This window comes from Lynx canadensis, chromosome C1, assembly GCF_007474595.2.
Source record: "Lynx canadensis isolate LIC74 chromosome C1, mLynCan4.pri.v2, whole genome shotgun sequence".
Lineage (NCBI taxonomy): Eukaryota > Metazoa > Chordata > Mammalia > Carnivora > Felidae > Lynx > Lynx canadensis.
The window spans coordinates 29453587-29480132 of record NC_044310.1 but is presented as its reverse complement, the minus strand read 5'-3'; positions in this window follow the sequence as shown (position 1 = coordinate 29480132).

The following is a 26546-nucleotide window of genomic DNA, read 5'->3' as shown; positions in this document are numbered from 1 at the left end:
GCCACACTTTAAGGGAGTGGTGGCCCGCTCCCTGGGATGGTCAAGGAATGGGCTCTCGGTGGGGTTCAGGTGGCTTTCCCTGATTGTTGGGAGCTGGACAGGGGTCCTGAATGGGTCTGGGGGGAGGGCGCTGCCCCTAGTGAGCTGATAGGAGGCTCGCAGCTGACCTGTCTACTTGGGCCAAAGGGACCATTCTGCTTCTCCCTAGGGACAATTCTTCCTTCTCTGCACCGGGATGCCCCTGATGCCAAAGCCTGTGCTAGTGGAGGCGGGTAACTGAGCAGGGCTCTGGAGCCTGATCACTCGGGCTGGTGTCCCAGCCCCATCACTCACTGTCTAGCTGTGTGACCTTGGGCCTTCACTGCTCCGAGCCTGTTTCCTATTCAAAAATAATACCACTTCCATGACACTCATCTGGGACGAAACCCCCACAGCTGTAAAGCATTTAGAACAGTGCCAGGCACCTAATAAGCACTTTGTAATTGCTACTGTTACTGGGGATCCAGAGAAGAACCAGCTGGGTTGCTCCCCCAGGATCCTCGTTGCTCGGCTCCTGCCTGTAGTGACCAAAGTCCTATGCTTCCCGGAGTCCGGTTCTTCTCTCCAGGCTGTTCTCTCCTCCTCCTCCCCTCCCCCCACCCCTTCCAGGCCTCTCTTGCCACTACTCTGCTTTTCACGTTCCTGGGACCACTGGTTATCTTCAGCCCCTCGAAAGAGGTGGGTTGGACACCCCCAATCTCAGAAGCAGAAAAATGAGGAAAATAATCCTCACTGCCCCAGTGGATGCGCAGATAAGAAATATAGTTTTGTTTTGTTTTGTTTTGTTTTGTTTGGGTTTTTTTTGCACCCTTCGTACGTGACGGGCATCAGGCCGCATGCTTTACAAGCATCAGCTCACGTTACTCTTACAACATCCTGCAAGTTTAGGTCCTATTTTGGGCCTGTTTCACAGCTGAGCAAACTGAAGCTCAGAGAGGGTGACTAACATATCCAAGGTCACCCTGTAGGGAGTGGCAGAGCTGGACTTCAGGGTCTGGCTGGCTGACCATGAAGATCCTGCCCTTACCCCAGCCCTGCCCCTAAGGTTAAGCCCCCAGGCACAGAAAGCCAGGCCTACATCAGGAACTCAAAAGGAGCTGGGCCCTTCCCTCCTCACCCCACACTGCTTTGGAGAAAAGCCTCCACATTTAGCGGGTTGGCTGGGCCCAAGTTCGGGAGTTGTTAACTTCTTAGTAGTTCTCTCTTTGCCTCGTTATGGGGTAAAACTGCATTTGGTTTTTAAAATTCCCTTTTTATTTAGTCGCTGTGAATGTTGAGAACTGCCAGTACTGGAAGCTGAGATCCCATCCATATGCCAGGTTTTAAATAGCAGACTGGAAACAAGTTTACACAGGAAGACCAAACTCATCCCAAACATGCCGCTACTGCACTGTTCCGACAAGAAACCCGTGCCCCCCACCCGCCCTGCCTGCGCGCCCCTGTCTTCCCACTTCAAACGATTCGGAGAGTAATCCTTCTTGTTTTAGAGAAACATTTCTGAATTCCGTCTGCTATGCTTCATGCGTGAAGAAGCAAGCGGTGACCCAGTCACTGCAAGGTGTGCTTTGGTCTGGTTTCCTCTGGGCGCGGGCGGGGGCGGGGGTAGGACCTGGGTAATCTATCTGTAATCTACCTGCACTCACCCCAGAAGTGATTCCCACCTGCACACGCTTGCTCCCGGAAGTGGTTCCCCCTGTCCTCACTCTCTCCCGGAAGTGGTTTCCGCCTGCCCGCTCTCAGAGGCGCTGTGTCTCTGTCCTGAGCCGCACGTAGAGGGTTCGCGCCGGACTTGGCAATTCCCGTGCTGCCGAAAGAAACGTGGCTGTGACCGCGGGCAATGACTTCATCCCTCTGAGCCTCAGTTTTCTCCTCTGCCAAAGGGACGCAGCCGACAGAGCACGATGGTTAGGCGCCTGGACTCTGGCATCACATCACCAGTGTTCAAAACCCTCAGCCCTGCATCTTGCTGACTGATAACCCGGAACGGGGCCTCTCTGAGCCTCAGTTTCCCTCCCCGAAGAGTGGATGATCTCGTAGTTGGTGCCTGCCTCTGAGATACTTTGTTGTGAGGGTTAAGAGCCACGATGCCACAAAGTACTGAATGCAGGGCCTGGCACATGGTGAATGGCAGCAAATGCCAGTTAGGATCACGACAGCCTTGGGCCACCTGCCTTGTGAGGGGCAGTGGCGACTGCCAGTGGGCATGAGGGCCTCAAGTCTGAGACTTAGCACTTGCTTCCAAAACTCAGCGCTGCACTCCGACATGGGTCTCCAGGGTGGTGGATCCACAGAAGATCTGGTCCTCACCCACCTATTTTTTTCCCTCGCCTGAGCTCCCTCCTGCCTGCCCTGGAGGCAAGGAGGGGGCAGGGTTGATCTATGGGCCTGGTAACCTGCCTGGGGGAAGGGAGGGGGCCTCTGACCCGAGGGGTAAATCATGGGCTTCCCCAAGGGCCCAGCAGTTCCCTAGGAAAGAAGCCCTGGGCATTTGTTATCTCAATGTTTCCCCTGAGGGGCTGACCACATGATTCATTTCACTCACACTAATTGGATGTAAATTAGATGAGAAATCAGTAATTTGTCCTAAGATTTGTCATTCCGGATGGCTTTCCAGGCAGACCAAAGCAAAGCTGGTCCCAGTGAAGGCGCCCCCAGCCAGTAAGGGAGGCACAGGCGGTTTTAGGAGAGGGAAAGGTTTTCCTTGACGACTTCTAAGTTTGCATTCTTCTTAAAAAGGGAGGTAAGGTGGAGAGAGCAAGGGGTGGAGAGAAAGAAAGAGACAGGGGGAAGGATGGAGGGAGGCAGAGAGAGGGAAAAGGAGGGACAGAGGGAAGGAAGGAGGCAGAGAGAGGGGGCAAGGGTGTTGGAGATGGAGGAGAGCACAGCAGAGGAGCATCTGAGGAGAGGGGAGGCGGACAGGGTACATACAAGACTAGGAAGACCGAGCAGGAAAGAACAAGAAAGAAGAGGAGGGGTAACCAGGGTTGGGAAAAGAGGCAGAGAAGAGACAGACCGGTGGTTCTCATTTCTCTGGCTGCTTTTGGCCTCTGGAGGGGTGGGGGAGCCTTCAGGTAATGTTATTTAGTGCCAATAGGAAAAGTGATTACTCCGGACTTCCTTCCCCACAATAATATGCTAATCAACCCCTTGGGCCCGCTCTGGTCTGGAAGCCAGGCAGCTGGTCTCCGGGAGGTGGTGGCCAGAGGTGGTGGCCGCAGATTTGGCGAGGGGAAGGCACAGAGGAGTGGGGGTCAGGGCTGCATGGGAGGGGTGGTCTGACCCGGGGGGTCTGCCAGGAGAGGAGCAAGTGAAAGCAGCAGGGCTCCCCGTGACCCCCCCCTGCAGTGCTGCCCCCCGCCCCCCCCCCCCCGGGGCTGGGCGTCAGTCGAGGCTCATGTTCTATTTATTAGAGAGACAGGCGAAGTTGCCTAAAGAAGGGTAGAAATGTAAATATTTTTTCAAAGGGATCTGAGGCCCGAGTCAAGGGTGTATAGAAATAGATCGAAGGTGCTGAGGTGGCAGATGGAAAAAGATAAAGGGGTCGCTGGCCTGGAGACCCCTCTGGAATAGCTGGATCTTAATTGTGATAGACACAATGCTCCACGCTGGGGCACCTGGCCACCCTCCAGGAGAGAGGCCCTGAGTGTCACCGCCGCCGAGGAAGGAGGGAGCTGCTCTGGACTCCAGGCTGGCTACAGAGCCGAGAGAGCCAGAGGGCTGAGGCCCTGGAGGCAGAGCAGACAGGGCTGGGGCTGGGGTAGCCTACAAGGTCAAGGAGGGGGTCTGAGGTGTTGTGACCTTGCATTTGCAAAGGCTTGTTGCTGCGCTCACTCCTTTGACATCGGACACGTATTTATGAAACTCTTACTCTGTGCATGGTGCTAGGTGCTGGATGACCCACAGCCTTGGGTCCCCAAGCTCTGAAGCAGCAGGTCTAGGAGGGGAGGCAGACAGTAATCAAATAACCGTGCACATCCATGTGTGATGATGAACTATGCCAAGTGCCATGCAAGGAAGCTGGGGGCTTTGACAGCAGGTAAGAGCAGCACTGGACTCATCTGGCAGGTGGGGGAGGCTGGGGGGAAAATAATGCTAAGATAATCAATTCAAAGAGATAAAAGGGTAACTGCTTTTGATTCCCACAAGGAGAAGCGTTGACCTTGGCCGCGCAGACCTCGTCGGGTATGCATGTGAATGCGGGGAGGGTGTGCAAGTGAGCCTTTGAAAATGCCTTGTGCATGTTCATGCACGTGTGCTTGTGCGTGTGTCTGTGTGGGTCTCAGGTGTGGTGGTGGTGGTGGGGGCCGCTCTTCCCAAGGGTGCGTACTGGTTTTGGGGTGTATTGCAAAGCAGCGTAAGCGGCAGCAACAGGAACCGGTTGGGGGGGGGGTGCATAGCCTAAAGACAATCCCCGTCTCTGCCTCTTCGTGTCTTCAAATTTGGGAAAGAGAGAGGAAGCAGCCCAGTCTCTGAATTTCCATGACAAATGTCTCCCTGATTCTGTGTATTCTGTTCTTTGCGGTTTATGTTGTTGAAAATGCCCAGCTCATGCTCAGTGGGGGGTTCAGTCTGGGTTCCCCTCCCCACCTTTCCGCAACCTTCTTGCATTTCTTTCTCTTTTCACTCTCCCTCTTTGTTTCATACTCTGTGTTTCATTGAGTGTGTATTAAGTACCCAGCACTGTGTTGTGCCCTTCAAGTATGTAATTCCATTTACTCCTCATGTTAACTCATATCCCCCTTTTACAGATGAGAACATTGAAGCCAAGAGAGGTTAAGTGACTTTCCCAAGGTCTTGCTGCCAACGAGTGCAAGAGCAGACTCAAACTTGCCATTCCTGACTCCAAAGTGCCTACTTTTAACCTCTTCCATTCCTTCCTCTCCTCTCTCCCTTCAGTTCTTCTCTTCCTCCTCTCCCTCTCTCTCCCTTCCTGGCTTCTATAGACATGCACAAGCTCACAGTGAACCGGAGGCTGGTTATTCAGACTCCGCCATTGCTCTGTGCTTTACACGCGTGTCGTTTCATAACAAGGATGTGATTCACGCTCAACTTTGGAGGACACCTCTATCTGTATAACGTTGCCAAGTTCCTCGGCAAATGTTAAGGTGTTGAGGGAGAATCACTGACATTTCGGAGTTGGGAGCGCACCCTCTTCTTTTCACACAGACGGAATGAGGCCCGGAGAGGAGAGAAGGTTTGTCTGGGGATGAGGTGGATCGCCAGCCAAGGAGCGAAGACCAGAAACTGGAAGGCCACCCCCCCGCCCCCATGATCCTTACCCCATTGCAGCCACCACCCAGGGCACACAGCCCACTCTGAGAAATCAGGGAATCCCTTAGAAGACCAGGACACCCCAGGAATGCAATAGAAAGGATTCCTCAGATGGACACAGAACCCATACCCCGGCAGCACAAAGGCACCACCAGCCATTCTAAGAGCCCTGACCCCCACCCCCAACCCCACCCCCACCCCACCCCGGGCCTTAGGCTACCAGAGGAAGAGTCTCTCTTCAGATGAATATGCTGCTATGCAAGTGCTGTGGAGAATGACATTTCTACTTAAAGGGGTCGTATTTCTACCCTGTTGAGTAGAGGACAGGAAAAGGGGAACCTGAGGGAGGTAAACATGGCTGAGCCATAAGGGGCTCCCTTTTCCTCCCTCCTTCCCCGCCTCAGGGTCCATGCTGGTGGTGGCTGTGGCTGTTGAGTATTGGCTGAGATTTCCAATACCTTTTGGGGATACCAGATGCGAGAGTCTGAGGCTCTGGAGTCAGGCAGACTTGACTTCCAAACCAGGTCCTGACACTGAAGAGTCTCTGTTTTCCCATCCCTAAAATGGGAATAACAGCCTTACCATGAATTTTTCGAGGGTGTTTGGAGAACAAGCCTGAGTTGTCATAAACACAAAGCAAGGGGTACCATGTCTGGCAAAGTGGGAAAATGGAATGGAATAAGTAAAAGGCCTGCTCCTGGCACATCCGCAGAGTTACTAGTTGTAAGTTCCTCGTTCTTCTCATTTCCCAGGGCTGGGCCTCGGAGGTGGGTGATTAGGAAAAGAAACTGGGGGTCACTCCTACCTTCACTTTTGAGTCGAGTTCTGAGTTTCTTGTAAATAGCTAAAGTCATTTTTCTAAGACAAATTAATACAATTCAAAAATACCCAGAGTGTGGAACGGGTTTTTAAAAAATGGAGGTGGAATTCACATTGCATTAAAGTAACCATTTTAAAGTGCACAACTAGGGGCGCCTGCGTGGCTTGGTCAGTTAAGTGTCCAACTCTTGATTTTGGCTCAGGTCATGATCTCACAGTTCATGAGATCGAGCCCTGCACTGGGCTCTGTACTGACAGTGTAGAGCCTGCTTGGGATTCTCTCTCTGTCTCTCTCTCTGTCTGTCTGCCCCTCCCCAACTTGCTCATTTTCTCTCTCTCAAAATAAATAAACTTATTTAAAACAATAAAGTGTACAACTAAGTGGTATTTAGTGCATTTGCACTGTTGGGCAGCCATCATCTACATTAAGTTCCAAGATGTTCTCATCACTCCAAAAGAAACATCCAAAAGTACATCCCTGTACTTGTCAAATAGTCACTCCTATTCCTCCCTTCCGCTCAAGATTCTGGCAATCACCAACTGCTCTTTGTCCCTGTGGATTTAACTGTTCTGGATACTCCAAATAAATGGAAGCAGACAGTGCGTGACTGTGTGTGGCTTCATTCACCTAGCACGATATCAGGGTTCTTCCACCTTGGAGGACGAATCAGCACTTCACTCCCTTTTCATGGCCAAGCAATATTCCAATGTGTGTGTGTATGGCACGTTTTGTTTGTCCATGCACGTGTTGACGGACATTTTGCTTGTTTCCGCCTTTTGCGTTTGTGAATAATGCTGCTATAAAAACCTGTGCGAAAGTATTTGAGTGCCAGTTGTCAGTTCCTTTGGCTCTCTACCTAGGGGTAGAACTGTGGGGCTTTATGGAAATTCTCTAGAATGTCTCTCAGGGTTGTTGGGAGCCTCCGTCAGAGCATGGATGGACACAAGGTGTGTGGCTCCAGGCCTAGAAACTAGGGGATGCTTGTGCACTGTGCATTCCCTTTCCTCTTTTCTTACTTTTCCTCTCATCCAAACTTGTCCTTTCCTCACCTCATTCCTTCCCAAAGTTGGTGTGAACTTACTGAGGTCAGAGGTGCTGTGGGGGGAGCCAGCCACATTGAGCTGCAGTAGACTCCAGTGTTATCTGGGGGGGGGGTGGCTCCTCTGGAAACTGGAAGGATTAGTACCCAGTTTGTTGGGGTGTGGGGAATGGGGCCTCCTGGGTTTGCAGGTAGGAGAAGCAGGGAATACTCTAGGCCTTTCTGCTGGTCCAGTTACCAGCCATGGGGTCCCCAAAGGGGATGAGACTATTGACACACTGAATGCTGTCCTTCAGATTTCTAACTCTGCACTGACGATTCACCCAGAGCTTCTAGACCAACAGCTGGATTCAACTGACCACAGGGATTGAACATTTGTGTTCCAGGCTGGTTCCTAGGCCCTCCCAAGAAAATAGAGTTCTAGGCTCGCAAACCTTGTGCCAGAGTTACTTTTCTTTTCCTTGTTTTGGTCTTATCTTTGATTCTGTGGTTCAAACGAATCAATGATCATCTTAAATATATAATATAAAACATATATATATATATATAATATATATGTATAACAATAGCTGATTTCTGTTGAGTGCTTACCATGTACCAGGCATGTTTTTTACAGTAACTCAATCCTTACAACAACTCTGTTTCATTGGGGGGATTGTGTTCCCCCCAAACTTATAAATTGAAGTCCTAGCTGCTTCATGTGACTATCCTGGGGATAAGGGCTTTGAGGTGATTAAGGCTAAATGAGATTGTAAGTGTAGAACCCTGATCCTGTAGAGATGGTGCCCTTATAAGAAGAAGAGACACCAGAGCTGTCTGTCCAACATGTGAAGACATAGTGAGAAGGTGATCGTCTGCTAAACCAGCAGAGAGCCCTCACCAGAACCCAGCTATGCTGGCTCCCTGAGCTTGGAGTTCCAGCCTCCAGAACTGAACTAATAAATTTCTGTTATTGAAGCCACCTAGTCTTTGGTATTTTATGGTGCCCTAAGCCGACTAACACAACTGTGAAGCTGGTACATTTATTATCGCCAATTTACATCTTTTACAGAGATGTTAAGTCACTCAACCAAGGCCACACGGCTCATAAGTGGCAGGACCGGAATTTGGACCCTGGATGTCTGGTTCAAGAGCCTGGGCCCTTAGCCTTGAAGCTCCGGTCACTTTGAGATCCATATTCCAAGGGAGCTCTCCAAGAGATCAAAGCCACTCTCTTTGCCCCTTGCTACAGTGGTGTTGGCCCCTACTTAGCATTTTTTGACCAGGGGAAGTGGAGGAGAAGAGTGAGGGAGTGATCTGCCAGTTATTCCCAACACATACCATGGGTGGTATGTTACGGTCGGTAGGAGCGCCAGCTTATGAAAGTTGATTATGTGAATCTTTTCTCAACTCCGTATTCAGTGCCATCATGTTGGTAGGTTGAAATCTTCCATGGTGGGAGTATTCACACCACAGAAATTGGCAAACACTGCAGATCAGAGCTTTTTCACTGGAGAGCCCGTTGTTAAACATTTACCAGTACACTTCTTCACAGCACATCAAAACACAGAGAAGGCGTATGGGGGCTAGGCTCCTTGGCAGCATGGGGTAAGGCCTGGTCCCGCGGGAACTTTCTTGGTGGCTCTCCTACTTGGGTTTCTTGCGATAGAAGCAGAGATCCTCGGGCTGTGGAGGCTGGAGAGACCCTTAGGGATATTCAAGCCTACCTTCTCATCTCCCAAGTGGAAACTCAGGACCCAGAGGGGGGAAGTGACTTGCCTGTGGTCACACAGCACATGTCACAGCGATTCGTGTGAATTTCCATCCATTTAGTCCCAGCCTGTAGATCTAGTTGGGGAACATGCCAGAGGTTTTCTGGCCTAGACTAGACATGGATGCTGCTATTTAGGGAACTATTCTGTGAGGATGGGGTAGTGTTTTCCGGATTTCCTGGCTGTTCCCTCCTCCTGCACTTCCACACCCCACAGGGTATAGTAGAGAGATAAGCAAGATGCGCACACTGTCATCAATAATGCAGCCTCTTCTGTCTCTGAGTGGAGGCCGTAGAAGTCGATGCGAATAGCACAGCTTGTAAATGTGCAGATTGGATCAGAGCCTCAAAGTGCACCCTAGAAAACACGGCTGCGTGTTCTTCATTTCCAGCTAATTATAACTTTATTCATTACAGTCTGGCTCATAAGATTATAGACCTAAATCAGGAATAGAATATGTGTTACATATATATTTTTGTAATACTTTCCCTCCGTCAGAAGTGAGTCTCTGCCTCCATCGGGAGGCGTGAAGTCAGAGTCTCATCCCCAAGTCAGGCATCTGCAATGTGGCATTTTCTGTCGCAGCCGCACACTTTGCTCAAAGCAACGTGGAGGTGTTAATCAACTCAGAAAGCACCCGCCCCGCCCGTCCCGCCCGGCAAATCAGAGCGACTGTCAAAGGAAGATGTAAAAGGAGTTATTAATCTTTGAGGCCAAATGTTTTTAATTATGTACATACAGCATTCAACTTAGGTTAAAAACGGTCTTCGTAGGTTTGGTTTTCCCTCTGCGATTTATCCTGCAGATCTCCGCGGTGGGGCACGCAAGCGTGAAGGGAGAGGAACATTCGGGGTCTTTCCTGTTTCAGAGGGCTTGACTTCCAAATGTCAAACCCTAAGCGTCAGCTCTTGGGCCTTTTACTCTGTCTGGTTCTCCTCTTAGGAGACCATCCAGTCCTTGATGTTAAATATCATCTACATGCTAAAGACCTCGGAACGTGTATCTGGAGTCCTTTCCTGTGCACCCAGCTCTGGTATCCTGTAACAGCACCCTGCTCCGTGTCTGCTCTTGGATGTCTCACAGACATCTCAAAGCTTACAGCCTCAAAATAAAACTCTGGTTGTTTTCCTCTACCAAAACGTGGCCCTCTCTGCGATGGCCCCGGTAATAGCACTCTCTACCGTTACTCATTAAATGGCACTACCCACACGCTTGCTCAACGTGCAAACCCAAGAGTCATTCTGGATTCTTCTTTCTCTCACTTCTCACAGGAATGAGCAAGTCCAATGGACATTACCTGTAAACTGTATGCCATTTCTAACTCCTTCTCTCCAACGTCACTGATATTCCTGTGGTCCCAGCTGTCATCTCCTCCCTGGGCTGAAGCAATCACCCCGCGCTGATGCCCCTGCTTACTGCCTTGCCTCTCAGCAGTCCATTAGCTACCCAGCAGTCAGAGGGATCCTTTCAAAAAATAAACCGTTTCACCCCACTCTCTTGCTTACAACCCTCTGATAGCTTCGGGATATACTCCGAACCCCTTGCAATGGCCTCAAGGCCTCACGGGTTCTGGCCCAGCCTAATTCGGCCCTCACTTCTATTGTTCCTCTTGTTCTCTGGGTTCCTTGAGCTCACCAAATGTCTTCCTGCCTCAGGCCTTTTGACTTGCAGTTTATTCACCCTGTAAGACTCCCCCTTCCTGTTCCTAACCTGGCTGGAATCCTTTAAATATTACCTCTTCAGTGAGGTCTTCCCAGAGTGGCTGAGCCTGGGCAGGGAGAGGAGTGATGGAGCCCCCTCTACTTCCTTGAAGAGAGTTGTGTCTTCTCTCTAGACAAATCTCATACAAAAGGGAATTCTCACAAGGACACCCAGGAGCTGAAAGGAAAGGAGGGCAGAATGCTGACAGCTCCTTCATGCCAACAGCAGCCCGCAGTGGCCATACGCTCAACGGTGGGTAATGAGTCACCGAGCACATAGTAATTACAGCCCACTGATCAGACTTTGCCTTGTGACTTTTGTCATGGTCCCTAGACAGAAAACACTGCCATGTGTTGATTTTTACCATTCTTTTAAGATCTTCCCCCACACTCTTCTCTGGTTCCCAATGAGTCTCATGCCACAGAGTTCCTAAAGCATGTGGGCTCTGATCTTCCTGAGGGCAGGAAGTGGGTCTTCTTGTTCTTTTCTCCTCCATGCTTGTCCCTGTGCCTGGCACATAGTGGGCACTCCATAGGGGAGCAGTGACAGACTGCTGGTTGCATGCACGATCGTCCTGTGACAGTAAGGATGTGCCTTCATGGACTTGCCTTGTCCCCAGACTATTAGACACTGAGTGCACTGAGGTCAAGGCAGGGTCTTACCCACTTTTCTAGATTTCCTCACGGTGCCTGGAACAGCACTGAGGAGTTAATGGGCTCTCCTCACATTTCTATAGAACTGAAGTCACCACTGAGGGGACTGATCCATACTCTTCTTAGTTTAATGAAAGGGACCCTCGGTGATAAATGCCAGGTCCCTGCCTCCCAGCAACCTGACATCCCAGTGAGTAAGGTAGGCGTGGTCTTCTGACATTCAGGGAGGTGCAGAGGGGACAGCTAATATGGCACTTAAGTCTCCTTGGGGTTTTCCTCTGGAGAAAAGAGAGTTTTCCCCTTTTACTGAAGATGCCAAATGAGGCCTGGCATGAAACATGGATTCATATGTTTTTTTGTGTGCAAACAATATATCCATTATAGAACAGTTTTATATTTCCTCATCTGACTTGAAAGGGTGGCGCTTTGTATAAACCACATTGTTTGAGCTGAAAATTGTATTCTACAGATTTCATTTTGATAAGAGAATTCCGGCTTTGTTGCCAACCAACATTTTAAGAAGTCACATAAAGAAGCAATGCGTTGAAAATGCATTTTCTTAGCATGCTAATTCTGGTAGGTATCACCAGTCTCCACGGTTATTTAACTTTTTGCATCCAAAACGTTCCTTGTTTCACCAGAAGCGTGCTCTGGCAAAGGCAATGGTCTTGGTGTAAATATAATTTCCCCTCTTTTGTGTCACCTTCCATGGGTGTGTCACACAGGCTGTGTGTCAGATCATCACCATCACCATCATCTTCACCATCATCACCATCATCATCACCATCATTATGTGACCATCATATCATCACCATCACCATCATCTTCACCATCATCACCATCATCATTACCATCATCACCCTCATCATCATCATCTTCATCACCATCACCATCTTCATCACCATCACCATCACATCATCATGACCATCATATTGTCACCATCACCATCATCTTCACCATCATCACCCTCATCATCATCACCATCACCATAACCATCATCATGACCATCATATCATCACCATCACCATCATCATCACCATTACCTTTATCTTCATCATCATCACCATCACCATCATCACCATCACCACTATCACCATCAATATCATCATTGATAACAAAAACAGTCACAATCATTGAGATCTTTCTATGTGTCAGGTATCTTACTAAGCACTCCATATGCTTTTGTTGTTGTTGTTGTTTAATCCTCCCAACAGAGCTTTAGGGGTTATATCCTATTATATTTTCTCTTTTACAGATGGGAAATGGACCTCAGAGAGGCTAAACAGCTTGCCCAAGGTTGGTAAAATGTAGGGCTGCCTGGGCAATGCAAAGCCTACACTTTTGAGCACTGCATAATACATAATACAGTGATGAATGCCATCTATTGCTGGGGACTTCTGATGTTCCAAATTAGCTTTGGAAGATGCCTTGGCATGGTGGAAAGTGCATCCATGTTCAAGTCAGGTGGATCTCAGTCTTAACCTCAAAGCATTATGGCTTATCAGTTGAATGTCCTTGGGCAACTTGTTTCATTTATCTGAGCTTCACCCCACTTGTCCTTAAAGGGAAGGAAGAATAAATATTTGTGAAGAACCAAGAAAGTGCCTGCAGTATAGTAGGAACTTTATCTTCATAGATGATCTCATGTGATCCTCAGAGCAACTCCATGAGATTGGTACTTTTATTTTGTCTCCATTGTATAGATGGATAAATTGTGGCTTAGAGAGATTATGTTACTCACCAGACAAGATTTTGGAGTCAGATGAACCTGCATGTGAAATGTAACTCTTTCAACTAACCATTTGTTGGGGGAAAAAAAATCCCTTTATATCTCTGAAGCTTAGTGTGCACACCTAATGTATGGATTGCCACCTCGTTAGGGGGTGATAGAAATGGAGTGACAGGGGCGCCTGGGTGGCGCAGTCGGTTAAACGTCCGACTTCAGCCAGGTCACGATCTCGCCGTCTGTGAATTCGAGCCCCGCGTCAGGCTCTGGGCTGATGGCTCGGAGCCTGGAGCCTGTTTCCGATTCTGTGTCTCCCTCTCTCTCTGCCCCTCCCCCGTTCATGCTCTGTCTCTCTCTGTCCCAAAAATAAATAAAAAAAAAAAAAAAAAAAAAAAAAAGAAATGGAGTGACATAAGGTAGCTCATAGAGATGTTCATTTTCCCCCCTTTTCTCTCATGGACCCTCTGCTGCACCGACTTCCTCTAAATTCCCATAATATGTCAGTTTCTCTTATGACCTGTGTTACCAAGAGCATCCATTGTTGGGTTACAACCTCCTAAGAGGCAGGAGTTATGTTGGCTTCATCTTTGGGTCCTTCACCAGACTTTCCATAGAAACTGGCTCATTGTAGGCATTAACAAACAAATGTGTAAGTAAATGAAGTAAAAGACTGTGTGAATAAAGGAATAAGGAGGCTTCCCCAACAGGAGCCTCCATGGTTAAGGCTTCAGTGTGGTGTCATTGGAAACTTTGTTTGAACTGCCAGCGTTGGCTCACCACACGGGCAATGCAATGGACAGCAACCTGCCTCTCCTTTGCCACAGCTGTCCCCTTCCAGCAAGGGGACATTCTAGCCAGCGGCCTCTTATCTGAAAGCAGTCATAAAGCCTAGGAGTCCATGTGCCAGAGGAGAAATGATTCACAGTCACTGTGCTGTGTAGGAAGGACGAACGAGGAGGCAAACTGCTAGCATGCTCCAGGGTTTGCCTCTCGGTAATGTGAGCTTTGCAGTCTGGCCAGGAGTGAGCTTTTTACCATAAACATTCAGGGCATGCTGCTTATGTTTTAAAAGTGACGTGTTTTAATTTCCAGCCAAAAATACTATATGTTTGGATTGCAGTTTCTCAAGTTGCTAAAAAATTATTCAGAGGAGATGAAAACCTGCCATGCGGTAGAGGAAGCAGCCTGATGTTTAATTTAAAGGCTAAATCAGTTCTCTGGGAAACATGGTCTTCTCTTTAGGCGAGGCCATGCAAGTGGACACTGCAGAGCAAAGATAGTTTCAGGATCCCGTGAATTGGTGTCATCTACGGCCAGCTTGGGTTCTTTAGGGCAAAAACAACATCAGGACAATTGGTCTGAATTGTTTTTCATTTGTTAAGGGTGCATCGGAGAAAATAGGCTGGGTTAAGCTGCAGGAACAAACAACTCTCAGATTCTACTGTCTTACGGCGATAAAGGTTCCTTTCTTGCTCAACTACACGTTGTTTATAGGTCAGCAGGAGGCTCTGCTCCCTGGTTCCTTATAAGGGACCTCGGCAGCTTGATGGTGCAGCTGCCATCTTGAATGTTGTCAGTCATCACCACAGGGCAGAGTTCTGGACAACTCACAGTGGCTGCCAAAGAATTAAATGCTCTGGCCCAGAAGCAACATGTGTCATCTCTGCTGTCCACTTATTGACAAGGACTGGCCACCTGGCTTCATCCAGCCCCAAGGAGCCAGGAAATGGCAATGCTATCCTCTCCTAGAAGGAGAAGCAGAAATCAGCAAGCAGCACCAACAAGTTCCACATTGGGTATTAGTGCACATGAAACCACTGAGAGAAGAGACGAGAGAAATCATAATCATGTCTCAGGGGAAGAGAAAGCTTGACTCTTAGGGTTTTTTTTTTTTTTTAATCCATTCTGAGCAGGATGGAAGATTTTTTTTCTCTCTCTCCTTTAACTTCTGAGGAATTGTTTATAAATTCTCTCTGTACTTGAAAAACAACTAAGCCATTAGATTTGAGATGGATTCTCTGGTGTGTGTGTGTGTGTGTGTGTGCGCGTGTGTGTAGTGTAGCATAGAAGACCAGAAGACAGAGCTAGAAAGTACTTTCCTTGACTGTGTTGTGAAGTCTTCCCTGAGCCACCCAAGGGCTTAGAAGTTGTTGGAAAGATGGAGAAACTGCAATGTTCAGTTTTCTGATCTTGGACGTCCTACCTTCAGAACAGTGAGAAATAAAAGTCTGTTGTTTAAGCCACTCAGTCTATGGCATTTTGTTGTAGTAGCCTGAGCGGACTAAGACATTCACTAGGTCATTAGGCTTATTAACAAGCTTAACCTTGGATGCATGTACTAGGTTTTGAGAGAATCTCCATTCCCTTCATCCCATGTCCTTACATGCTAAGATATCAGCAGAAGTCTTGAACAGGTTCATCACAGACCTTCTAAAACAGTGAGGATTCAACAGACTTTGGTGGTTGGAAGTTTCCTTCTTTCTTCAAGTATTTCAGTTGCGCTGGATTTCAAGATGATTTCTGGGTTAGGTTGGAGGCAGGTGGGCTCATGCAGTGCACTCTGCCTTCTCAGGAAGAAGAGCTCTGAGGCCAGGTGACATTAGAAATAATGACAACAACAAACACAATCCCTCCCATCTGTCCATACTCAAGCTTGAATTCAGTCCTCCCAACAAATCTTTCCAGTAGACTGAGCATCGTTATCCTCATTCTTTAGAGGACAGAACTGAGGTCTGGAGCGACAAGATCATTTGCCCAAGGTTGCCTGATTAGTAAGGGACTGAGTCAGGATTTAAACTTCTGTATGTGGACACCAGGGCCAGTGCTCTTTCCATTGTGGTCTCCATGGGAACTAGGAGCCTATTCATCCCAAGTTCACCATTATGGGCAAAATTCATATGTTGAAACCTAACTCCCAATGTGACAGTATTAGGAGGTGGGGCTTTTGGAAGGTAATCAGATTGAAATAAATTCATGAGGCTGGAGCCCTCATGATGAGGTTAGTGCCTTTATAAGAAGAGGAGGGGAGACCAGAGGCTTTTCTCTCTGTCTCTACCATGTAAGCACACAATGAGAAAGCAGCTGTCTGGAAGCCAGAAAAAGAGCTCTCACTAGGAACTGAACCTGGCAGCACCTTGACCTTGGACGTCTTACCTCCAGAACAGTGAGAAATAAAAGTTTGTTATTTGAGCCACTCAGTCTATGGATTTTGTTGTAATAGCCTGGGCAGACTAAGACATTCACTAAGTCATTAGGCTTATTAACAAGCTTAACCTTGGATTCATGTACCAGGTTTTGAGGGAAACTACATTTCCTTCATCCCATGTCCTCACATGCAAAGATGTCAGCAGAAGTAACATTCAGGTCTTTATGCACCTTCACTGACTAGTCTCCAGAGAAGAATGATTTATCTGATGGGCAAGTTTCTGAGAAAAAGCTGAGTATGCTCAGCTCAGCTTTCTCTGTATTTTCTTGGATCCTTCAGGAAGGAAGTATTCAGGACCTAGTCCCAGGTAATAAGCCTCCCAGGGTAGGCCCTGCCCTGTGTGGCAGGCATGTTGTGGTCAGCCCATTTACTGGATGGGCAAATTGATTCCTGAAATAAAGTGCTGGCAAGCCCACTGTGGCCATAGGTCTGAAGTCATATTCTTTAAATCACCTTCAAAGATGATATTTTTATTTCTATTTGTGTCCTATGTCTTATGTCTTGGTTGGTTCCAAACCTACCCATGGAAGGGCAGAAGAGGGCGGGATTAATAATCATTCAAAAAACCTGACTTAAGAAAATGATCAGTCGCATATGAATGGATGAAGGTTAGTGTTGGCTCCCCCAGTCCTTCTGTTCTCTTGCTTTCCTAAGACTAAAAAATGCTGGCTGATTTCCAGGGCTCTGTGAAAAGGCCTGTGTTTTGTTTATGTCTGAATTCCCCATGCTTAATACAGTTTCTGGTCTATAATAGGCCCATCATAAGTGTTTGTAGAATAAATAAAGTCCACTGTTGGCTCAGGAAGCAAGGTCAGGGCAATGGACAGAGAACATGAGCCTGTCTGAGAAATCCTGACACCTGGGCTTTAGAGATTTGGCAAGAGAAGAAGACAGCAGCTCTTACACGGGCTCTGTGTGCAAGGAGCCATGAAGACCCAATTCACCAACAGTCCCTGATGACTGATCTCCCCTCCAGTGCAGGTTTGGCTCAAATTCAGGCCTATTCTGGTTGGCGGTGGGGGACTCCTTATCAAACAGAAGGAAACTTTGGTCTGAAGGCCCTGTTCTAGTCTTGTCTGCAGAGGTGCTTCTGGGGCCTGAGAGCAGCATTCTCTTCCCATGGACTCTGTCTGCTGGGTCACATGAATTCCCAGACTCTACCAGGCCTGAAGCCCAAGACTGGTTAAAGACTCAATTCTCAGGAGCCTGGTGGCTCAGTCAGTTAAGCATCTGACTTCGGCTCAGGTCATGATCTCGCAGTTTGTGAGTTCCAGCCCTGCATAGGGCTCTGTGCTGACAGCTCAGAGCCCGGAGTCTGCTTCAGATTCTGTGTCTTCCTCTCTCTCTGCCTCTCCCCCACTCATGCTCTCTCTCAAAAATAAATAAACATTTAAAAAATTTTTAAAAAGACTCAATTCCTAAAGAAACCTAGAAACTCTGTGTCTGTGCTTGTTTGAATGCATCTAAACATATCCTGTGCACATGTAGAAGAAATGCATATACAAACTGTATGTCAGCATGTTTTCTCATTCTTCTTGGCAAATCTAAGCCTCTGGTCTCCGCTTTTCTCTAAGGTGGTGTACAGGGTTGGGGTTTGTGCACAGGGTCTGGCATTGGATTGGATTCAGTGCCCAGCCACACACACACATGTACCTGCATTTCCCCAGCTTCCAGCACTCTGGGGTTTTAGATGCAATCCCATCATGAGTAATTAACTTGTCCTTCACTGGCTCTGGCCTTGGCCTCTTATTTTAGGATCCCTTGCCTCTTGATTATCTCCAATCCCTCAAATTAGTTGTGGATGCCTTTCATGTGCCCAAGAACAACATCTGTCACTTGAGTGTGGCATCCACCGGTCTCTTTCTCCTCTGCTGTCCACTACTAAAGGGCTTGCTGACTGCAGCTTTTTGAGCATGGAGCAGAGTGCTGGACACATAACAGATATATTAAGGTTCTCCAGAGAAGCAGAACCCATAGTTGGATATACATATATATTTATAAAAAAGATTTATAATAACCTTTTTAAAGTTTGTTTATTTTTGAGAGAGAGAGAGTGAGAGAGGGAATGAGCGGGGGAGGGGCAGAGAGAGAGGGAGACACAGAAACCGAAGCAGGCTCCAGGCTCTGAGCTGTCAGCACAGAGCCCAACGCAGGGGTCGAACTCACGGACCACGAGATCATGACCTGAGCCGGTCAGATGCTCAACCGACTGAGCCACCAAGGAGCCCCAAAAAGATGAATTATAAGGAATTGCCCACATTATTAGGGAAGCTGAGAAGTCCTGTGATCTGTGGATGGCAAGCTGGAGACCCAGGTGAGCCAGTGGCAAAAGTTCCATGTGAGGGCAGGTGACAGGGGTCCAGCTTCACAGTTAGGCAGAGCAATTCCCTCTCGCTCAGCTTTTTTGTTCTGTTCGGGCAATTGGATGAGGCCCTCCCTTGCTAGGGAGGGCAATTTGCTTTGCTCATTCCACCAACTCAAATATTAATCTCATCCAAAAACACCCTCACAGCCATACCTGGAATAACGTTTGACCAAATGTCTGGGTACCCCAGGGGCCCAGTCATTTTGACACATGAAATTAGCAATCACAATAGGTTGTCAGTAAATATCATTTAATTAATTAACTAGTTAATATATTAATGAGTGAAAATGTTATCACTGCAAGGTCGCTTATCATCACAGGCACAGTCTCCTGTTGATGGTCTGAAAATTGTCCTGGGCCAGCCTTACGCCGTTCAGCAGCTGATAAGGTGAGGGGGATATTCTCTCCCGGCCAGTCCTATATGGGTGTGCGGAGGCCGGCTGCATTGCTCGTGATGAGCCCTAAGAGGGCTGCCCTGAGCTCCCCCCATCTCACTGAGACCCTCCACAAACTGTGCTAGCTTTTCTCTGCTGCCTGACTCTCTGGGACCCAGATCTGTCAGGAGGAGGTCTGGCTGGGCACGCATCCACAAGCCGGGTCTGGAGATACTGTCCTCCTGAATCCCCTCCCACTCAGATCGCATGTTCCCCTTATCCACCCCACCTTTCCCTGCTAACCCACTCCCTCCAGGATGCTGGGATGAGCCCCTTCCACGTTAAACTTGTGATAACCCCCAAGCTTTGCATAGGTACGCATGGAGCGTATGAACCCAATGCCAGCAGGGCCCTCAGCAGCCAGATCATTTTGCCCGATGCTTGTGTTCGCATTTGCTTTGAGGCTCATGGTCCCACCTTGTGTGGGTGGAGCAGTGGCCTTTACTGAGCACTTGGTTCTCATGACCTCTGGAGGACACTGCCAGTGAGTGAGTGGTCTCTGCTTATCTCCGCTAGACCAAGGCCAGGCTATTCCCTGTTGCCTGGCTTGGCGACTCTCATTGGAAACCACATCATCAGGCACGTGAGGCTGCTCACCAGTTTCCAGAAATGGGAGTGAGGTGCTAGAGACTGGATGCTTGTGTGCCCCTCGAATTTATATGTTGAAACTGAACCCCCAGTGTGGTGGTATTTGGAGGTGGGAGGTAGGGGCCCTCACGAATGGGATTAGTGACCCTATAAGAGAAACTCCAGAGACCATGCCCCGTCCACCATGTTGAGGGCGTGGTGAGAAGATGGCCATCTCTGAACCCGGATGTGGGCTCTCACCAGACTCTGAATCTGCTGGTGCTTTGATCTTGGACTTCCCAGCCTCCAGAGCTGTGAGAAATCACTTCCTGTTGAGCCACTCAGTTATTACAGCAACCAGGCCTACCATAACCCAGCTAAGACTGGGGTATTCCTCTGAAGGACGCTCTGGCTCTTGGCAGAAAGAAACAGAATCTGGGCCCCCTGGAGATTCTTAGGCTCTTCCTGCACCTCAAGGCCCGAGTCTACTTCACAACGTCGTCACCATGTGGTAAATCTTTGAACATCTGTTTACACGTGTCTGGGGTGGGGGCTTGTTACTGCCTAAGGCAGCATGTCTCATCGCTAAATAGCTCTGGATAGTAATAGTACCACCATGATAATAATAAATTATTATCAATAGCATTTATAGAGCACTCGTCTATGCCAAGTGCTAAGCACTTTACGTGGGTTATCTCATTTAATCCTCTCATGAACTCTGAGGTAGATGCTTTTATTATTCCTATTTTATAGACAAGGAAGCTGACGCACAGAGAGGTTAAGTAACAGCTAAGTGGTGATTCAAGTCGACGTTGTCTGGCTCCAAGGCCTGAGCATTTAAATGCCTTATTCGGGTTCTCTCTCTCTCTTCCACCTCTTGGCTCTAGGCTTGCTCTTTTAGACCCCACAGGCCAACCTTCTCATTCTTTCCCATGACGCCCTTCAGAGTTTTGTGAACAGCATTCACGTCCTCAGATCAAGCACTTTGACATTCTTTTTAAAAATTTTTTAAAGTTTATTTATTTATTTTTGAGAGAGAGAGAGAGAGAGAGAGAGAGAGACAGTGCGCAAGCACAAGCCAGGAAGGGGCAGAGAGAGAGGGTGAGAGAGAGAATCCCAAGCAAGCTTCGCACTGTCAGCACAGAACCTGATACAGGACTCAAACTCACAAACTGTGAGATCATGACCTGAGCTGAAATCAAGAGTCGGATGCTTAGCCATCTGAGCCACCCAGGTGTCCCATGCACTTTTACATTCTTATGACTCTCAGCCCAGGGGTGCCTGGGTGGCTTAGTCCATTAAGCATCTGACTTTGGCTCAGGTCATGATCTTGCAGTGTGTGGGTTCGAGCCCTGAGTCAGGCTCTCCGCTTTCTGTTGTCATTACAGAGCCTGTTTCAGAACCTCTGTCTCCCCCTCTCTCTGACCCTCCCCATATGTGCTCTCTCTTTCAAAAATAAACATTAAAAAAAATAATATATTCTAAAAAAAAAAAAAAAAAAAAAAAGGAGAACGCCAGCCCCAAACCTTCCCTATCTTCCTAGGACACAGCTTCCACCTGCTCTGTCAACTTGCTGTCCTCCTCGAGGGCTCTAACTTTCAAGTGTAGAGTCCAAAAGTGAGCAGAGGCTCAGGTGACAGATAAGAACAGGACTCTCACACCCCATATTTGGGACACGGATACTTGTGTTAACACAGCCTAAGAGCATCGGGGAACCCACATCTAGAATGCTGACTTATTCTCAGTTCCATGTCCGTGAAAATCCCCACCGGGAATTTTCTCATCGGCTATGGTTGCTAAGTCTCTCCTTCCCTGTCTTGTACTTGAGCAGTTATCTTTTTGAACCTGAGAGCCAGACCTGACAATTGTGTCTATTAAGAATCTTAAACAATGACAGTCCCACTAGGGATTAGACTCACAAATCACAGCAAAGCTTTCCCAGACAGCCTGTGTGGAAGTGAATGGTAGTTTTGCACTGGCCTTGGTTGGCAAAATCGTCAGCTTTGTCAATCTCAAAGAGCAAAGAGATGCAGAGGGAAAAGATGAGATTCAGAGTCAGAACACCTGGGTTCTGATCCCAGGTTCGAAGCTGTGAAACAAGTAACGTTTAGCAAGGTGCTTCATCTCTCAATGAGATGCACAGACCCTGCACCTGAGTCCTGGGATTGAGTCCTGGCTCTTGTACTAATAAGCTGTGTGACCTCAGGCAGGTTACATAATCTCTCTTTTGACTCAGTGCTCCCATCGTCAAAGTGGGAATGCTATTAACGCCTCCTGGAAGAGTTGTTTTTAGGATCAGCAGAGTTAATAGGTAGACAGCACCAAGATCATTACTTGGTATGTAGGAAAAGCAGTATTAAATCACTGCACACATTTATTATTTTACGATAGTAGTAATAATACTACAATAATTATGCAAGATAAAAATACAGTGAGAATGGACTCTGTGGTTTTCTGCATTGGTTTACTTATTTATTTTTTATTAAATTTTTTTTAATGTTTATTTATTTTGAGAGAGAGAGAGAGAGAGAGAGAGCACAAGTAGGGGAGAGGCAGAAAGAGGGAGACACAGAATCCAAAGCAGGCTCCAGGCTCTGAGCTGTCAGCACAGAGCCCGACTTGGGGCTCGGACTCACAAACTGAGAGATCGTGACCTGAGCTGAAGTTGGACACTTAATTGACTGAGCTCCCCAGGTGCCTTGGTTTACTTTTTTAAATTAAATAACTCAATATATGTGTAACAGGACATGTGACACAATGTGTAACCAGAGAACATGAGGCAAATTCTTAAAGTTAGCCTTAAAAAAAACCAAACAAACCCAAAGCTGTGTAGAAGTGTATGTGACTGATCAGAAGTGATTTTGTGTGTTCGTTTCCCCTGTACACACCTCTCCACCACTAGATAAGATTTGCTGGACTAAAGCAGTGAGGAGGGCAGAGGGCAAAGAATTTAAGGCTTGGGGCTTGATCCCCCAAGAGATCTTGGGGGATTCAAGAATACAGAGAGCTCTTGCATTGCCTGAGCAGAGCTTGGAGAAGGCAAATTTACAGAATTTTCCTGCATGGCAGGGAACAGTTGATAAGAGAGACAGGAGAGGGGATGCCTGAGGGTGCCTTCTAGCTTTCACCCTGGTCCAGCAGGGCATCTGGGAGACACTGAGAAACAGGCCTGGAGGGCCTGTGGTCCGGGCAAGGAGCGTGTAGAAGTGACCAGTGTGGACAGAATGTGACAATGGCCAACCAGAGGCCTCCCGCCTACTTATGACTTGACACTTTGTGATTTGAACAAGATTGCATTTCTGCCACAAAGAGGAATGGGGCTGAGACTAGGAATTAAACTCGCTTATAAGAAAATTAAGAAGGGACACCTGGGTGGCTCTGTTGGTTGAGTGTCTAACTCTTGATTCTGGCTCAGGTCATGATCTCACGGTTTGTGGGTTCGAACCCTACATTAGACTCTGCGCTGGTAGTGCGGAGCCTGCTTGGGATTCTTTCTTTCTCCCTCTCCCTCTGCCCCTCCCCTGCTCAGCTCTCTCTCTCTCTCAAAATAAATAGAGTTTAAAAATAAGGAAATGAAGAAAATAGCATGTCTTGAACACCCGAGTTTGTTAAATTTATACTACTAGTATGCTCAGCATAAAAAATATTAGAAAAAAATAATTTAAACCACCCACAAACACTGTTAATATTTACACACATACGCGTGTGTGTGCGCGCACACACACACACTGATTAGTTACCTAGAAGGTCCAGAATCTGACATATTTTACATTAACAATATTTCTGGGATTTAGATTCTTAACTTCAAAGGAACATACTAATGGAAAAATATATTAGGACGGAAGATATGTAGCATGTGGCAAGAAATAACTAAATGTAAAAACCTTTTGATTTAATATAATTATGGCCTGTGACTGTAGTAAAGTATAGATTACAGATGTCATCATGTGGTATCTGTTGAAAATGTCTCCTTTTACCTGAAAATGGGGGGGGGGAGTTACATAAAACCTACCTACTTGGTGATGCCAACGCAATACTGCATTTTCTTTGTGAATTTTCCCACTAAACAAACAAACAAACAAAAAAGTAATTAGGAAAGCATTCTTTTTTTTTTTATTTTTTTTTCAACGTTTATTTATTTTTGGGACAGAGAGAGACAGAGCATGAACGGGGGAGGGGCAGAGAGAGAGGGAGACACAGAATCGGAAACAGGCTCCAGGCTCCGAGCCATCAGCCCAGAGCCTGACGCGGGGCTCGAACTCACAGACGGCGAGATCGTGACCTGGCTGAAGTCGGACGCTTAACCGACTGCGCCACCCAGGCGCCCCTGGAAAGCATTCTTAAGAACATTACATAACGATAAAAATGCACGGTGCATTTTTGTTTCCCAGGACATCCTTCCTGATCTCTAGGCGGAGATGTGGCAAAAGTCACTCGTGATCAGGATTTGCTGCAACAACTTTTGAAACACTGCAGCTCTTTTGAAAAGCACCATCAGCAACAGGGCCTCACCCTTGTCACACTTTCCTTTCAAATTTCCTTTTACCCGGATCCGGAGCCCCTTCAGCAGGGTGCTAAGTGACCCTCCTCCCTTGAGACAGGATCCTCACTACACTAAGTGGCTTCTTTCCCTCTGTCTGTGATGACCCATCCCCACCTCCCCCCCCCCCCCGCCCCGTCCAAGCCAGCCTGTTATCTGCAGGCTGTTCATAACTCACCCAATCGTTATTACAGCAGGAGGATCTTAAAAGGTAATTGTGAAAAAAGAAACCCATTTAGAACAAAACTTTCTATTCTCAAGATTTTAGATCTTCTGGTGTTTAGGGGCTTCCAGTTTTAGACTCACAGATAACATATCTTTTACCATCTCTAACATACGTATATCACATAGAATACACATATTTTTTCTTCTGTAAACTGCTCTTGTAACTAAAGAGTATATCATCCTTTTTTTTATAGAGCAATATTGTCTTTCTAACCAGCCGCATGAGACTCCATTTATATGAAACTGCCACTGTTTATTTAACCAATCACCTACTGTTGCATATTGTTTCCAGTTTTCATTCTTGCCCCCCCCCCCGCCCCCGATTGCAATGAATAGACTTGAACACATAACTTTGCATGCTACTTGGATTATTTGCTTAGATAAAATTGTAAGAATAGGAGTGGATGAACCAAATGGTATATGTATATTTTAAAAATTGTGGTTCAGTGACACCTGGGTGGCCCAGTGGGTTGAGCATCTGACTTCGGCTCAGGTCATGATCTCCTGGTTCGTGAGTTCAAGCCCCACACCGGGCTGGCTGCTGTCAGCCTGTCAGCGCAGAGCCCACTTCATATCCTCTGTCCGCCCCCCCCCCCACTCCTCATCCTCTTGCGCTCTCCCAGAAATAAAGAAATATTTTTAAAAATTGTGGTGCTTACTGCTAAATTGTCCCTCAGAGAGGGGGTATCAATTTACACTTAATCCAGCAGGACATGAGAGTGTTTCTTCTTTTCTTTTTTAGAGGCACGGCTTGAAGGCACAGCTTGACTTTTATTTATTGTTTTTTAGAAGCTTTTTATTTTAATCACCTGGGCTCATCACAACAGGTACATGCCTTAATCCCCATCACCTTGTTTCCCCCATCTCCCCCCACCCCCTCCCCTCTAGTAACCATCAGTTTGTTCTCTAGTTATTAAGGGTCTGTTTCTTGGTTTGCCTCTTTGTCTCTCTTTTTTCCTCTTTGCCCATTTGTTTTGTTTCTTAAATTCCACCTATAAATGAAGTCACATGGTATTTGTCTTTCTCTGACTGACTTATATTGTTTAGCATTACACTTTCTAGTTTCAACCATTTCATTGCAAATAGCAAGATGTCATTCATTTTTATGGCTGAATAATAGTCCCTTGTATATTTACCACCTCTTCTTTATCCATTCATCTATCAGTGGAAACTTGGGCTGCTTCCATAGTTTGGCTCTTGTAGATAATGCTGCTATAAACATAGGGGTGCGTGTATCCCTTTGAATTTGTGGTTTTGTATTCTTTGGATAAATACCCAGTAATGCAATCGCTGGATCATAGGGTGGTTCTATTTTTAACTTTTTAAGGAAATTCCATGCTGTTTTCCACAGTAACTGCACTATTTTGCACTCCCACCAATAGTGCAAGAGGGTTTCCTTTTCTCCACATCTTCCCCAACACCTGCTATTTTTTGTGTTTTTGATTTTAGCCATTCTGACAGGTGTGAGGTAGTATCTCATTGTAGTTTTGATTTGCATTTCGCTGATGATAAGTGATGATGAACATCTTTTCATGTATCTGTTGGCCATCGGGATGTCTTCTTTGGAGAAATATCTGTTCATGTCTTCTGCCGATTTTTAATTGGATTATTTGTTTTTTGGGTGTTGAGTTTTGTAAGTCCTTTATGTATTTTGGATACTAACCCTTTATCAGAGGTGTCATTTGCAAATATCTTCTCCCATTCCATGGGTTGCCTTTTAGTTTTGTTGATTGAGTGTGAGTTTCTACTCACCTTCTCTAATCCTGAGTACTACCTACCATTCCTTCTTCTTCTTGTCCTGCTGATGGGACAAACATCAAGGTATCACACAGTCTGTACAAATTTGTGTTTATTACCATTTCTCTTTCTTCTAGGCTAAGAAATGCCTGCTCATGTCTTTGTTCATTTCTTTTCAATGAGCTTAGTTTCAAAGTGCTTATTTTTTATTAATTTATACAATTGTGTGGATATATGCTTCCTAATTGTCGTGGTGCGTTTCAAATATGTTTTCTGGTTTGTTGTAGAGTCTTTTGTTGTATTTATACAGTGGTTTTGAGAATTTAAATTCCTTTAAAGAATTGTATTAGATAAATCTATTCTATTTTTTTCACTTATAAATTTTGGGGAAGTTTTGTCACATTTACTTGGCAAATACATAAGAAGTTTAGAATGGTAACTGTGAGCTTTGTAAATATCAATCTCTTTCAAAC